This window comes from Panthera pardus, unplaced genomic scaffold, assembly GCF_024362965.1.
Source record: "Panthera pardus isolate Hobbes unplaced genomic scaffold, ASM2436296v1 HiC_scaffold_8, whole genome shotgun sequence".
NCBI lineage: Eukaryota > Metazoa > Chordata > Mammalia > Carnivora > Felidae > Panthera > Panthera pardus.
Window position 1 is genome coordinate 83,960,533 of NW_026527013.1, and position 15,892 is coordinate 83,976,424.

Genomic DNA, 15,892 nt, shown 5'->3' on the forward strand with positions numbered 1-15,892 from the left:
AGTAGAATGGCTGGCACACATAGAGGTATATGGTTAACTTTTAAAGAAACTGCCACATGGTTTTACAAATTGGTTGTATCAACCAACATTTCTACCAACATACCTTGATAATAAACTTTATTCGTTACAATATCTTGTAGAATTTATTTCCATACTTTTTTTGTCTTTTGATAGATGTAAGTCCCAAAGGTAGTTATGTTTTCAAGGTGGTATGTTTCATAGGCTGGGCTCCCCTGCTGGGTAGGCTGTGGACGGCTCCACGGTTCAGTGGTACAGCGGGCTGTGTTCCAAGGCTGCCCAGGGTCGCTGTTCAGGCTCCCAGGTTATGTGGGACCAGAGACCGTGCTCAACAGCTGGGCAAGACGGCGGGCCTGGCTTTGCTCTGCAACTGCCCGGGTTCTCTGGCCAGACTTCCGGGATGGGTAGGATTAGAGGATCCAAATCTGCTTCCCTGCCAAGGGGCAGCAGTAAAACGAGTTGCTAGGGCCCTGACTAGAGGCCCGAATTAGGCAGAACTCTGCCAACCAAGCTCCCTGGCGAAAAGGGATGACCAGCAGAGACACCTGCTGGGATCTCTGCCCAGGCACAGCTGTAAGTAAGCTCTGGGTTCTGGCCGCTGTAAGCCCCACCCCCACCATCGTCAGCTCCCGCCCATTCCCTCAGTGATTCCGTCCCAGGCGAGACCCAGTGGGCCCCTGGGAAGCGTCTTGCAACGCTGGGGAAACAGGATGTCCACCTCTGGTTCTCTTTAACCCCTTGTGACGAGGTACGTCCAGAGCAGCCTTGAGGCAGAGCTGCGCCCCGGTTTGGGGGAGGGACGACGGGGCCAGAGTGGAGCCACTTCTCTTACCCTTCTAATATGGTCTGTCTTGGCGTCTGCTGTGCAGGGGGGTGCTTCAGCCTTACCCCTGGGTTCTGGGATTTTTCTCAGTGGTGTCTTGTCTGTGGATGGATGCTGATCGATCTTGTGACTGGGACTGAAGTCAGGATGATGTTACCTCCTCAGAGGATGGGGACTGGCCCAGCTGGAACACTGGTGGCAAGCTCCTAACAGCCCAGAGAGCTAGGTTGGTGGTGGTGGACCTTTGTAGGCTGAAAAGAAGCAAACTATTGATACACACAACTTAGGCGAATTTCAAAGCCTTTGTTAAGTGAAGGTGGTAAAACATTATATTCTGTATGGTCCCATTTATATGAAATTCTGGAAAAGGCAATGTTATGATAGCAGATTAGTACTGCTTGGGTCTGGGAATTGAGGAAGGGAATTCATTTCAAAGAGGCCCGAGGCAACTTTCTGAGGTAATGTAAATGTTTTGTAATGTATCGTGGTCATGCTTACAAAACTGCACACAGTTACCTAAACTTAGTAATCTGTACACTTAAAATGTGGGATGAGTTTTATTATATTTAATATACACTTTAGTAAATTTGTAGTGAGAGACAGAGAGAGAGAGAGAGAGAGACAGAGAGAGAGAGAGAGAGACGATTGGGAAGATTAAGGCTTGAACTGGATTGGACCATGAGGTATATCCAACTCTTGATAATTAAGTCCTTATAAAGTACTGAAAAGCCTATCTGACAGACAAAAAGGAATTTATAGGGGCACCTGGGTGGCTCAATCCGTTGAGCATAGTATTTTAGCTCAGGTCGTGATCTCAGGGTTTGTGAGTTCATGAGTTCAAACAGCACTGGGCTCCCTGCTGTCAGCACGAGAGCCCACTTTGAATCCTCGTTCCGCCTTTCTCTGCCCCTCCTGGGCTCACACTGTCTCTCTCTCTCTCTCTCTCTCAAAAAATGAAAGCATAAAAAAATGAATTTATAGTAAGCTACTTGTAAGGCTAGCCAAGGCAGACAAAAAAGATGCACTTCTCCACCCATTTGGTTTGACCAGAGAAAAACAGCCAAAAAGAACAATAAAGCTTCTGCTGAACAAAGTCCTCTGATTAGCAGGATCCACTTGGCATCTAGAAAATTTAGCTGCTTGAGAATCTCCTAAATGTTGTCTTTAGTTTGGTAACTATTAAGGTACAAAAAGAAACACAAATAGAGGAATTACAGTTGAATGAGCCAATAAATAGCATCTACCAGTTGTTGTTTGCCTTTTCTTATTGATTTGGATATCATTATAATATTTACCAATTGCAATATCCTGTAGCATTTATTTGCATACTTTTTTATCTTTTGATAAATGGAAGCTCTCAAGGTAATTATGTTTTTCAATGTCTTTTTTATTATTTGAGCTTACTATGTATAATATAAGCAATCTGTTGCTATTCTGTGTTCATAATTGTTATTTTCTATTGTTTTCTAAACATGTATTTTACCTTTTATTTATATATCTTTAATGAAGTGTAATCGACATATATTATATTAGTTTCACGTGTACAACATAATGATTTGAGAATTGTGTACATTGCAAATTTATCACCACAATAAGTCTAGATAACATCCAGTTGGTTGACTTTTCATTTTGATGAAATGACCCAGAATTTATTTGCATGTGATTTGAGGCAAGGACTCAATTTTGTGGAAAAGTAATTATCTCATCATTATTTACGGAAACTCATTTTCTCCACTATCCTCAAAGCCATTTTTGTCATATGAACATGGTCTGTTTCTTGACACCATCCTGTCCCCCTAACTAGTTTTGTTTTTTTTTTAATGCAAGCTCTTCTTTAATAACAATTTTAAATTCAGCAATAACGGTAAATTCTTTCAGTAGCTTAATAATTAACCTGTAGTGTCTCTTGTGTTTCCTAGATGAAAAATCATGTTACTTGAGTATAGCTAGTGTTTGGTGTCTTTTCTTTTTCTTTTTTAATTTATGCTTTGTTTGATATCCAAGTCTCTGAATAATATATGTGTTTTTACTAAGCTGTCTGGTTTTTGTGTTCCCCATTGGCTCTAAAAATCAGTATGTTTTTTCTCTTCTGGTTCATGAGTTTTTCTTTCTTTTCTTTCTTTTTTTCTTTACATTTATTTATTTTTGTGAGAGAGCGAGATCAGCAGCACGAGCAAGGGAGGAGCAGAGACTGAGGGAGGGAAAGTCTCAAGCAGGATCCCCACTGTCAGCACAGAGCCCGATGCAGGGCTCTAACTCAGGAACTGTGAGATCATACCTGAGCCAAAATCAAAAGTCAGTTGCATAACCAACTGAGCCACACAGGTGCCCCATCGTTCATGAGTCTCATGGGACGTTCTTATTCCTTGGAATTTTTTTTTTTTTTTCTGTGAAGACTCTTTGAAACCTGGCTTGAAGACAGGCTTCCCCAAATCGGATCTTAATTTGCTTTTTCTTAGGTTCCTAGGACACTATAGAGATACTTTAAACTGAAATCTCAGCTTGAGTTTTCGTTTATTTAGTATTTTTTAGACCAGTTAGGATAAACATATTCCATTGGAGAACTGACCTGTGGTTATGAATTATCACAGAAGTTTTATTTTGTCTCAGATCTGCTTTCAGCACTTAGATTCTTAAAGAAGCAGGCTTATTTCTTGTTCCTTTACACGTAAGCTATGGGTTTTTAGTGTCCCAGCTATAGGAGTGTGTTTGTCTGCTATTAGATTCTCTTCTGTGGAAAGGTGGCTCTTGGGCTTCTTCTCTTTGTCCTTCTCCCTATATCTTGGGAACAAAAAGTAAAATTTAAGATCACTCTTAGCAAATGCCCTTAAGGATGAGTTGTTTTTAATATCTTAGCAGCTCAACATTGACTTTTAAAAGGCTTTTAAAATATTTTATCAAACGTTTTTATTTTTTATTTATTTTTTATTTTTTTAATGTTTATTTATTATTGAGAGACAGAGAGGCACAGAGCGTGAGCAGGGGAGGGGCAGAGAGAGAGGGAGACACAGAATCCAAAGCAGGCTCCAGGCTCTGAGCTGTCAGTACAGAGTCCAATGCGGGGCTCGAACTCACAAACTGTGAGATCATGACCTGAGCCTAAGTCGGTTGCTCAACCAACTGAGCCACCCAGGTGCCCCTATTTTTATTTTTTTTCAATCAGGAAGTCATTTAATGTAGTCATTCTCCCAAGCTGCAGAAAATGGATCTGCTTAATCTTTACATGACTAAATTCTGTATTTCAGAAGTTAGGAAAATTATTAATTTTCAAATATTACTTATAAGATTAAGATTAAGAGTTGGAAATTCTTATAAAAATTAACAGAATTAAATATATATTTGCTTCTCAGCCTATTAGCTAGGAAGATAATCATACCTGATTCAAAAATAAATATATTTTCACTTTATATAAACTTGCTATTTTTGATACATAATGACACAAATGTAGAAGACAAAAAATGCCAGAAGTTGTTTAAAAATGCAGATGAAAGAATTAGTATTTTTGGCACAAGGACACATTTTCTATCCTGATCTGATTCAATGAGTATGAACCTAGTTGTGCTCTACTCTTTCCTTCTCTAGAAAAACCATTCAGATTCTAAAGTGGTATGAAAGAGGAAAAAAAATTGTAAAATATCTCTCAGAACATCTTTATCCTTTCCATCTACATTTACATTTCCCATCAGTCCTTTATATTTCCTAATGACTATAATAATGAATATTTAATCTCAGTATGTACTCTGAACTGTAATCTCATAAAACTTAATAGCATGTCAGGTTTTAAATGCAATCTTTGGGTCTTGATGATGCATACCTTCTTTCCTTAAGCTTCTGCCTGGCACTTTTGCCCAGTTTACCACTATTGAGGCAAAGAACCTATCTGTGGAGTGTCTATATTATGTACATAATAGTTTGACCCTAAAAACAAAGGGATTTGCTGAGGATTTCTAGCTGATATTTCCTTCTAATTGTACTTGAAATGGATGGATTTCATAGAAACACAGCACAAGTGAATCTCAACAGAAAATGCATAAAGATTTTACTTGATCAAACCACTCATTATGGTCCAGAATGGTCCACATATTCCTGCCATGGGGACAAATTATCTTTAATATTGATTTCATTTAAAAACTTATACTAAAGATCCACTTAAATATTAGTATTTCTTTATAGATTCACCCTTTCATTTTTTGATCTCTAATATAAATTTTGGGGAAGCAAAGTTGTTGATGAAAAATATTGCTTAAGTTTTAATATGATCTTTGAATTTGAGTTCCCTGCAAGGGAAAAAAAGATTAAAAAAAATAGACCGAAGACCAAAATTCAGGTTAGAGTTTAGTAATAAAATGTTCATCTTACATATTTTTCAAAGAAAAGGAAATATAAATTGAGAAAATTAAAACAGCACATATATAAGCTGCTTGACAGATTTCAGTATCTCAAAGAGGGTGACAGCAGCAATGTCACATTTCAAATAAACAGTTTTGTGAAATCGTAAAGCTTTTAAAGGAATTATTTAAAATAATGAAGCAAACCCAGTGCCCGATGTATCAAACACAACCTTGGTGGTGATAAGTAAAATTTCTGTGAATATGTACAATGGGTCAAAGTACCAAAATAAAAAATGATAATAATTCTGCCAAAAAATTCTTCATATGAAAGCATATTTTAATATATGACAGTTAACAACATCATACTTCACAGAGAATTTTGTTGTTGTTGTTAACTGGATTTTATTGGAATTCATGAAGGCACAGATTACTAAAAACTAAATTGAATGCATGTGCTTTTCTGGAAGCAAACTCATCTGTGAAGCTGATTGGAAATGCAGTTGAGTGTCGTATCTAAATGTGCTATAGGGGCGTATGTAGAAATTATAATCCTGCTGGGGATGAAGCCTATTATCTTATTACAGTTATAAATATAGTAAACAATAAATTCATTATTATTACCAGATTTGAACTGAAGTAAATCTCTATTGTTGCATGATAAAACCATGCAGCATAAATCAACCATGCTAGCTCTTATAATACTTTTTTCTGATGAAATATCTTGAATTGCATTCACATCAAACTGGAAACTACACTTAAACCGTTATTGACTATGGCTCCTCTGAGGACAATAGTGAAGTGTTACCATTGTTTTCCATTTCAAAAAAGAAAATAAATTGAAGGTCATGAATAAAATTTCTTTTCAGTTTTTGGCAAAATGGGTATAGAATTTAAAATATCACAGAAGCAGGGTAATAGTTTCATTTTTACGCTGAAGTGGGAAGTGTTCTCAATATTCCACATTCTACCAAAATATAATCTCCTTGTGGGCGCCTGGATGGGTCAGTTGGTTAAGCGTCTGACTTCAGCTCAAGTCATAATCTCACAGTTCATGGATTTGAGCCCCATGTAGGGCCCTGTGCTGACAGCTCAGAGCCTGGAGCCTGCTTCAGATTCTGTGTCTGACTCTTTCTCTGCCCCTCCCTCTCTCTCTCTCTTTCTCTCTCAAAACTAAATAAACATTAAAAAAAAAAAAAAAGTACAGTGGTCTGTCTAGATTTAAAATTTAGTTTCCTAGGTAAAAACTAAACAACCATATAATTCTCTCTGGCTATCTTCAATAGGTGAATGTCTACTCATCTGCACTGCTTATGGGTCTATTCTCTTCTTTATGATCTTTAGGTAAGAGGGTTTTGGCAATCAAAGACCAGGTTTTTAAATTTCTCTTGTCACCTGTCGCTGTGTACAAAAACACCCCAGAATTTAGTGTCTTAAGACAACAATAATTTTATTTATTTGTTCACAATCCTGTAACTTGGCCAGGGCTATAGGGGAACAGATTATCTCCCCTTTACTTGGCATCAGTTAGGCTAATTTGACTGGTGCCAAGCTCAACTCCTAGATACCCTCAGTTATAAGGTGAGGGCAAAGTGAAACTGTCTCTTGGTTAGAAGCTCAGCTAAAGCTATTAACTGAGGCTTGTATTCTCCTCTATGAGCTCTCTCCATGTGATTAGGCTGGGCTTTTCACAGCATCATCGTCTTAGTGTAGTTGAATTTTGTGCATGATGGTGCACTGTCCCCAAAGTGCAAAAGCAGATGTTGCCAAGCTTAAGCCCAGAACTCCCACAACTAGCAGTGTCCTATCACTTCTGCCATTTTGTGTTGCTTAGGAAACATGTTCAAATTCAAGAGGATTAGACTACAAAACATGTAAATACAGGGAAGTATCATAACAGATTATCATGTACCTCAGTACTACCCATGCAGATGGCACTAACTGCATAGTTCGTATATGAATGAATTATAGATTATCTGAATCATCTAATTTCAGTGTTTTATTACCTTGATTATGTTTTTCCTGGAGGTTAGCTGGAACTTCTTGTTTAATTTAAACATCTTTTCCCCAGTTCAAATTACTATAGCTTATAGCTAATAAATTGTCAACATCATCTTCACAAAGCATGTTTTTAGTTAAACACAAGCCATTTCCTTTCTGTCTGAAAAACAAACCCATTTTTGTTCCCATATAGGAAATAAGAAAGACAGCCAAATACTTGGCAAGTTAATGACTTGCCCTTAGAACGTAGAAGAGTTTCTTTGAATCAAACACAAGATAGTTTGAGTACTTTCAGGGAGCTGTATAAGGAAGAGCCATTTCACAGGAATAATTTCATCCCTGGTGTCAGGAATGGGCCCTTAGTTGTAATTTAGGATTCCTAAATTTAAGTCCTAATTCTGCTGCAATCAAGCAATGTATCTTAATAAGCCCTGATCTCCAGGGGTCTGTTTTCTCAACCGTAAAATGAGGGAATTGTACTGAAAATTTCTGGAAAAGAAAATCTTTCAGCTACAACACTCTAAGGTTCTATTCATAAAACACAAAGCATTTGCAATTAAAGAGAGTTTTGATTTCTTTTTATTTACATAGTGTTTTATGTTCACACTATGAAGAGGAATGACATCCCAGATCTACAAACATGTACATTTTTGAAAAATATTTTACGTTATGTTTGGAATAGCTCTGGTTAAGTTTGAGATTTATTTTTCCAGGAAAAAAAAGATATCTGTATTTTATAATATATTTCCTTATAGATTGATTCTCTGTGGCTGTTTTTCTTAAAACCATTTCTATTTATATACAAAAGATTCAAATAAGTGAATGGAGTTTTTGAATTAGAAAACAAATTTATAGGACTATAAACAATTATTATGGTTTTACAATGTCTGAACATCATCTGATTCCCTCTGATTCTATGTTTATGTCACCATAGACCTGGTAAGAGATCCCCAAGCTCTATGCCTTACTAATAATGGGTATTAGATAAAACATTAATTAAGTTAGTAGGTGAGTAAAGTTCTTAACCAGTAGTAGTCCAGTGATATTCTGAAGGCTTGCATCTGCTTGTGAAAACTGATTGTGTCTATTTCTTCCAAATATTCATTCAATAAGGTCATGTTGGTAGGTGACATTAGCCATTATGGAAATATTTACACCATGGAAATCAGCAAATACTACATATCAGTGTTCTTTCTTTTTTTCTTTCTTTCTTTCTTTCTTTCTTTCTTTCTTTCTTTCTTTCTTTCTTTCTTTCTTTCTTTCTTTCTGCCAGTTGTTAAACAGTTTTATTCACAATACCAAGCGAAGTCAGGGAGTCAGATTAAAGGGGTAGAATGAAGATGGACAGTCAGAATCAGCCTTAAACTTAGACCTGAATGAAATGTCAGCCATATAGTCTTGCAAAAAACATTTCTGATAGAGTATTAAGGTGTGGAAAAACCATAAACCGGAAACGACACCAATAGGTTTAAAGATTAGCAAAGAGGACAGTAGGGATAGAATATATTTATCAAGAGGATAGTTCTATTAGAAGAGATTGGAAATGTAAGCAGGAGTCAAATCACATTAGTATTTATAAGTCATGATAAGGATTTTGAACATTAAGACTAAATCCAAAAGGAAGTTCCTAAGGAGTTTTAAGCTGAGACATGACATGATTATATTTATTTACAGAGAACAAGCTAGATTCTCTGTGCCAAATCAATTGCGGTTTGCAGCTGTGCAAGAAATGTAACCAGTTATGAAAATATTATAATGACTCAAGTGGGAATAAGGGTGTCTTGGACCAAATTGATGGTATAAAGATGCGGAGATATATAGAAAGATTTGGTTATTGTTTGTAGGTTGTTTCTATAGGACTTAATGATGAATCTGAGGTATGGAATAAAGGAAAACTCTCATGCCTGAAGCATGACATCATTTACTATTAATGGCAAAGACTACGAGAGGAGAAAAAGACATAGATAGATGGTTCTATTTTAAATGCTCTATATTTGAGTTATCTATTACATATATAATGAGAGATGTCAAGTAGATAGTTGAATATATAGTACTCTGGCTCCAGAAAGAGTTCAGGGATATTGATATAATTTTGAAAATTTTCAGTGCATACTCTATATTTTAAAACTGAAAACAAAACAAAACAAAAAAACAACACAAAAAAAACAGTGGAATTACCTAGTGTTAAAGAAGGAGAAAGGAGTATCCAAAACAGATTCTTAGAACACTCCAACATTTAGAAGCGAAAAAGTAGTGGACAAGCCCACAAAGCAAAGTGAGATGGAGTAGCCAGAGAGATCAAAGATAAACAAGGAGAGTTGTCACTGAAAATAAAAGAATAAAGTTTAAATAAGAAAGATGTGTTCAATAGCAATCCTGCTGAGAGTTGATGAATATAAGACCTGAGCTAGACTGGGGGTTCCACAGACAAAAGGAGTGTCTAGGTAGTAAAAGGAGTTAAGGAAGTGGAGAGAGTTTGAGTTCTCAACTCATTCTATATACTTTTCCATGAAGGGGAACAGAAAAATGGGAAATGGGGGCTCAATGGAGGAATTGTCTTTAAGATCAGAACTGCTGAATCATATTTGAATATTAATGGGAATGAGAAAAGAAGGTGAAGTGGTTGATGAAAGAGGATAGGTAAGTTGAAGAGCCAAGTCCTAGGAAAGGAAAGGAAGACGAGATTCAGAGACCAAGCACTGGTTTTAGTTTTTGATTGGCATAGAAACATTCTTCTATGGTTATAGGACAAAGACAGAAAAAAATAAATACACACACACACACATAGAACAAACAGTAAGAGGATGAATTAGTGTTAGTTACATCTATTTTCTCAACATAAAACTGGATCGAGTGGGAAATGAGGTAGGAGAGACTGAGGAGAAAGCAGAAAGTATTAAACATTGGTGAGGGTAGAAAAGCAATAGACTGCTGTAATGAGATTGCTTGGAGCATGTTAGGGTCCTTTTGAGATTGGTGGCCATGAATTGAGAGTTTCTAGGTTGTATGACTTTCTCTAATAAATTTCAGCAACTCTTAAGGTGGATAATGCTCCTCCATGGAGAATCAGCCTACCTGGGGCTAGACTGTGATATAGGTGTGGCCAATGTAAGTCTGAGCTCAAGTGTTTGGTATTGTGGGTGTTAGTGCATGGGTGGAGGGTTTTTCTAGGTCTGTTTCAAGGATATATATTATCAAATTAACAGTTGGTGGGTCCCCTGGCTTTAACTAACTGAGAACATTAAGCAAGGAAAGTTAGGGAAATTAATCCATGAGGTCAAATGCCAGAAGAGTAGCTGAGAGTAGAGGGCCAATTAGAAGAATGAGACAGGGCAAGACTTGAAACAAAAACTATCTGAAACAAAGTTGCCAAGGCTGTAAAATGGGATAGATTGCCTGCAGACCATTTCACCAATGTCATCCAAAGGAATCTCCAACTGTGTGTGGGTATTCCTCTAATGTTCAGCTGGGAATTTGTGTCTAAAAAGGGCTGCATATCCATCCAACTGTATGAGACCTTCTTTTTTTTTTATTTTTTTTTATTTTTTAGAAAAAAATGTATTTATTTATTTATTTATTTATTTATTTATTTATATTTGTATTTTATTTTATTTTTTTGAGAGAGAGAGACAGAGACAGAGAGGAAGTGGGAAAGGAGCAGAGAGAGAGGGACACACAGAACCTGAAGCAGGCTCCAGGCTCTGAGCTGTCAGCACAGAGCCTGACGCAGGGCTCAAATTCATGAACTGCAAGATCATGACCTGAGATGAGCGCTTAACCAACTGAGCCACCCAGGTGCTCCTGTGTGAGACCTTTTGAAAAATCATGTTTGTGAACTCCACAGAAGTTGTTCCTGTCATTTATAATTGGATATTTATTATGTATGTGATACTTTGAATTGTATATAAAAAGGCTAAAATATTTTTTCAACACCACCATTTTTGTTATATCATAAATTCAAAACACTATTTTCCTTAAATTCTGTTATATTTCTCATTTAATAACAGAATATTCCTTCTAAGAGTATATTCTTTTATTATATACATTAAATATTAGCCATTTTTCTCAAATTTTGTCAAAAGTATAAATAAATACTCTACATGGAATTTATTGTATGGTATGATGTAGGGATGTTCCTCCACATATAATTAATTTCCCAAGAATTTTATTTAAATGCCCATATTTATAGTATTAATTTTTGGATATTCTGTTTTATTTTTTAATTCTTCTATGGCCACTAAACAATCCAAACTGTTATTCTTTTATGAGGTATGAATTCTCTTTTCTTTTTTTTTTTTTTCCTGTCAGGTCAAGATATCACAGCTCTGTTTTTCAAAGTGTTCATTTTTTACTTCACATAAGCTGTAAGTCATCCAGTCCAGTTATGTTTAAAATTATATAGTTATATTTGATAGGAATTACATAAAATGTATAGATTGGTTTGAGTCTTTACTCCAGAAACATGGCAGATGTCTGCATTTATTCAGATATTATTTTATTCTTCAGTAAACATTTGTTTTTAGCATAGCCCTATTAGTCTTTAAACATTTTCTTATTTTCTAGAACAACAAGATATTCCAGCTCACTTTCCCGTTTCCATGCCAAAGATCTATAATCAAGCATGTCATTAAGGACTCTAGTTCATTTCGCGGGGAATAGTACTCAGACACAACTATCTGAGCACTAGGTACCCTCTCTTTGGAATTACTGTGGCTTTCCTGGTTGAAGGGAAGAAAGCTACATGGGAGAGGCATAGATCACCCAGGCTACATGTTAGGCCTACTTCCCTCTCAGACTGAATTTGTGCATATTAATTTAATCCTCCTTAAATTAAATGTTAACTATCATTTCAAGGATTTTCAAAAAGTTGCTCAATTTTACTCCCCCCCCCCCCCCAATCTGGTTGTGTATTTTGGCCAAAAGTTTTTCCAAAATCTCTAGAGGACTTCATTTTTGTGTTAGTGCTGGAACAGTTACATATTAAACATGTCTTAATAAATCAGTGCTAGTAAATATTTCCAGAGTAATAATAATTTGAAAGTGGCATCTTTCAAATCTTTTAGGCAAAGAGAGCATTTTTATACCTTTATCAGATAAAGACACCCACTTATCCTCTACTTTTGATGTCCTTATACATCACATGTTTTAGAATTCCTTTTGATGTCCTTAAATTCTTATTTTGTCTAATTTCTAATATATAACTGACTTGCCACACTTAAGAATTCAAGTACATTCATTCCTCATGAGTCTTCATATTATACTATGATTGCCTCTACTTTGATGTAATATTTTCCCCTGAATATTTTAATATTAAAAAAATCTTAAAAGTGTTGTTCAAGAATGTAAGAACATCTTCACTTTGAACTTAATATTTGAAAAAGGTTGCAAAAGCATTTACTGGAGCCATATTTTAGGATTGCAACGAGGTTAGAATAAGCAGCCTCATACCAAAGATGGAAAGGAGGTTTTCATTGTAATCAGTTTTTATGACTAAACCAATAAAACTTTAAAAAGGAACAAAGAAAGAGGGAAGGAAGGAAGATCAGAGAAAGCTTAAATGTTCCCCATGCTTTAATTATAGCATACACTTGGCATTGAGCACCCATTTGGGTCCCCACCTCCCAAAAATATAAACCAGGGCAAAAATACAGATGTAAGAAAGGAAAATACAAAGAGCAGTGTATTATTTCATTTTTGAAGGAAAACTAATTTGACTTCTATAATGAATAAATACCATCGCTTCTTTTAGTATGCTTTCAAAGCTTTTTTAACTTATAAAAATTCAAACTGATTCCTTAATTTTTATGTTTTTTAGGTCCTCAAATATGTGTGCTAGGAAAAATATAGTATGCCTTAAAGCAATATTTGGCATACATTTCTAATTTTAATATCATTACCTATATTAGCACAGTTCAGTGTTTTAAGTAGTTTTAAGCATAGAATATCAAGCAAACTAATATGCATCACAAGTATAAAACTTGTGGGAGAGAAATATTAGAATGTATTAGGGTAATTCATTCCTGAGACCATTCTCTTAGGTGGTTCAGTAGATCCATTAGAACAGAGTGAAGTGAAAAGTGATTCTTTTTAAAGAGAAAATGTAGGGAGAAATATTGAGATAAAATTCAACTTCTGACATGAAAAATGGAATAATGTAGCAGCACAAAAAAGTACATAATTTAGGCTACTTTTGTAGAGACTGGACTACCACAGTCTTGATGGACATTGTTAAATGTCAACAATGGGTGAATAATGTAGCAACAGGAACTTGATATACAATGATAGATATCAAAGATAGAGAATGGAACAGATCAAATAATAAAAATTATAATCCTTGAAAACTTCCATTTAAAAAAAATATTTGAAATTAAATACTGAGACCATGAACCTTGAAACAGACCCAAAGTAGCCAAGATAATCACATGCTATAATATCTGTTGTTAATTTAAAAAAAGAAAATATATTATTTGGCTACTCAAGCAAAAAGTCACATAGAATGGTAAGAAAACCTGACTTTCAGCTACACATTATGCCAAAAGATAAAAGAACAACATATTTAAGAAATTCACAGGGGCTCCTGGCTAGTTCAGTTGATAGAGCACATGACTTAATCACAGCATTGTGAGTTCAAGACCTACACTGGGTGTGGAGCCTATATACCAGCCAAACTTAGAATCAAGAATAAAGATTGCAGAGTACCAGTTAGGAAAACCACAACTCAGAGAAAATAGTTCTATGAGCACTCCTAGGAAATTTACTAGAGGACATGATTCAAACAACCAACATGACTAGTATAAGGACTGGTATTAAGCAAAAGAGTGTATATACCTAACAATGTAAGATTAAAAGACATAAGGGAGGCAGTGTAGAATGTAAGGGCTACCTGCCCTGACAGTGTAGATCCACTGTAGTAAAATAAGTGTGCCAATTGCCTATAGATATTAAGAGAGGCCATAGGGAGGAGAAAGCAAGGACAGAAGTTAGAGTTCCTTAATATAACATATTTTGTAGATTTTATTTTGTACACATATAACTATTTTATATATCTACAAAAATAAGCTGAGTTTTAAAAAATTCCAAAAAGCAAAAGCAAATTAAAAACAGGTGAGCCTAAATATGTACTAATCAACCGCATAGAGAGTTAATATTATGAGTGGGCCTAAAACACAATAATTTGTCCGTGTATTCTTGGTGGAATTATACCTAAGGATGAAGAAAAAATGGCTGCAAAACCTTAAACCGATTTCTATAACCATATTGTTGGGGGGTAATGTTGATATTGCCACTCTGAAATGTGTTTGTTTGTATGTAGTGTCAGATACATTAAATGCCATTATGGTGGTAGAGATGAAAATCAAGAGTTTCAACATGGATGAAAAGCAATCAATGAATGCATGTAAAAATCATGTAGTTCTGATTTTGATTTGGAAGTATCAGTGTGAAAAATGTTATTATTCTACCCGTTGAAACAGCCTAGAAATAATGATCATAATGGTAACAATAAGCTCTCCTAATTCCCAGATTTTGTCATCTAACTAATACTTTTCACTAAAAGAAATCAGACTCCTTAGAAAGATAGTTAATTCCATGTCTAGGACAGGAAATATCAACATTAGACTGAAACTCTTGTTCTAAACAGGCAAGGAAGCAAGCCATCAAAGCCTTCTAGAATTATGTCTAAAAAACCAGAAGCCAACCTGAATAGAGCTCCACTAGCCCCAAATCAGAAAATTTTAGTACCCCTAAGAATAATACATTGAAAGTATTAAAAAACATCAAATATGATTAAATTGACAAATTAATAATAATGCTAAATCAAAATAAGAAACTCATTGGTCATTTTTAGTAGACACTTGAAAACTAAATCAGTATTATGAAAACAAGTAAATAAAAGAAAAGAATCTGGCAGTCCCTCTGTACCTTCCCTCTACAAGAATCTGTACCTTCCCTCTACAAACCATATCCTCTGGTTTTCATTTAATTTAAACTTTATTTTTATTTTTTTTAAATTTTATGATTGAAGTATAGTTGTATACAATGTTATATTCGTTTCAGGTAAACAACAGAATGATTTGGCTCTTCTCTACATTATTCAACACTTACCACAAGAAATGTAATCACCATCTGTCACCATACAACATTAATACAATATTACTGACTAATATTGCCTGTGCTGTACTTTACATATCTGCCAGAGTCCAGCTCCACCAGGTCCAGGGGTTCCCAAAGAATGAACGGTGTCGGCGAAAAAGTGAAAATAAAACAAAACAAAAATAAAAATAAAAATAAAAAACTAAAATAAAAATGGACACAGACAACAGCAGTGGTTGAACTGGCCAATCTATTGCAGTAAATGTGGCATTATATTTGCTAGTGATTTCTTTGTAACATACGTCATCTGTGTTTTTCTAACATTACCTAAGTCTAAAATTGTTCTTTTGTATAATCATCCAATAAGGAATAACTTGATTGTTTTGTCATACTGTTCCCTCTTGCCCTTTGCTTATTGATTAATTTTTATTGTTTTTATTATGTATCTACGTTTATCTATAATTTATAAAGTATTTGCTTTGCTGTTTTCACGAAAGGTCATTTATCTCTCAACATCTCAAGTGCAACAGTTACAGGGACATGACCTCTTAGTTGTTTCCCTGAACCATTCGTGGTTTTGAAGAACAAAAGTGTTCGCCTGAGTCCGAGGAAGGGGGCCAAGAGGGCCTTA

General features: G+C 35.3%; 1 long non-coding RNA gene across 2 annotated transcripts; it reads right to left on the reverse strand.

Moving 5' to 3' along the window:
• Positions 1-221: 221 nt before the first annotated feature.
• Positions 222-15,458, reverse strand: LOC109268144 (uncharacterized). 2 transcript variants are annotated; one of them, XR_002080495.2, is made up of 5 exons: positions 15,274-15,458; positions 3,411-3,622; positions 3,120-3,312; positions 851-1,092; positions 222-451 (listed from the first exon to the last, which is right to left on the reverse strand). It is a non-coding gene; the product is annotated as an uncharacterized LOC109268144 (long non-coding RNA). The 2 variants fall into 2 exon arrangements; XR_002080496.2 differs by lacking the exon at positions 3,120-3,312.
• Positions 15,459-15,892: the final 434 nt, after the last annotated feature.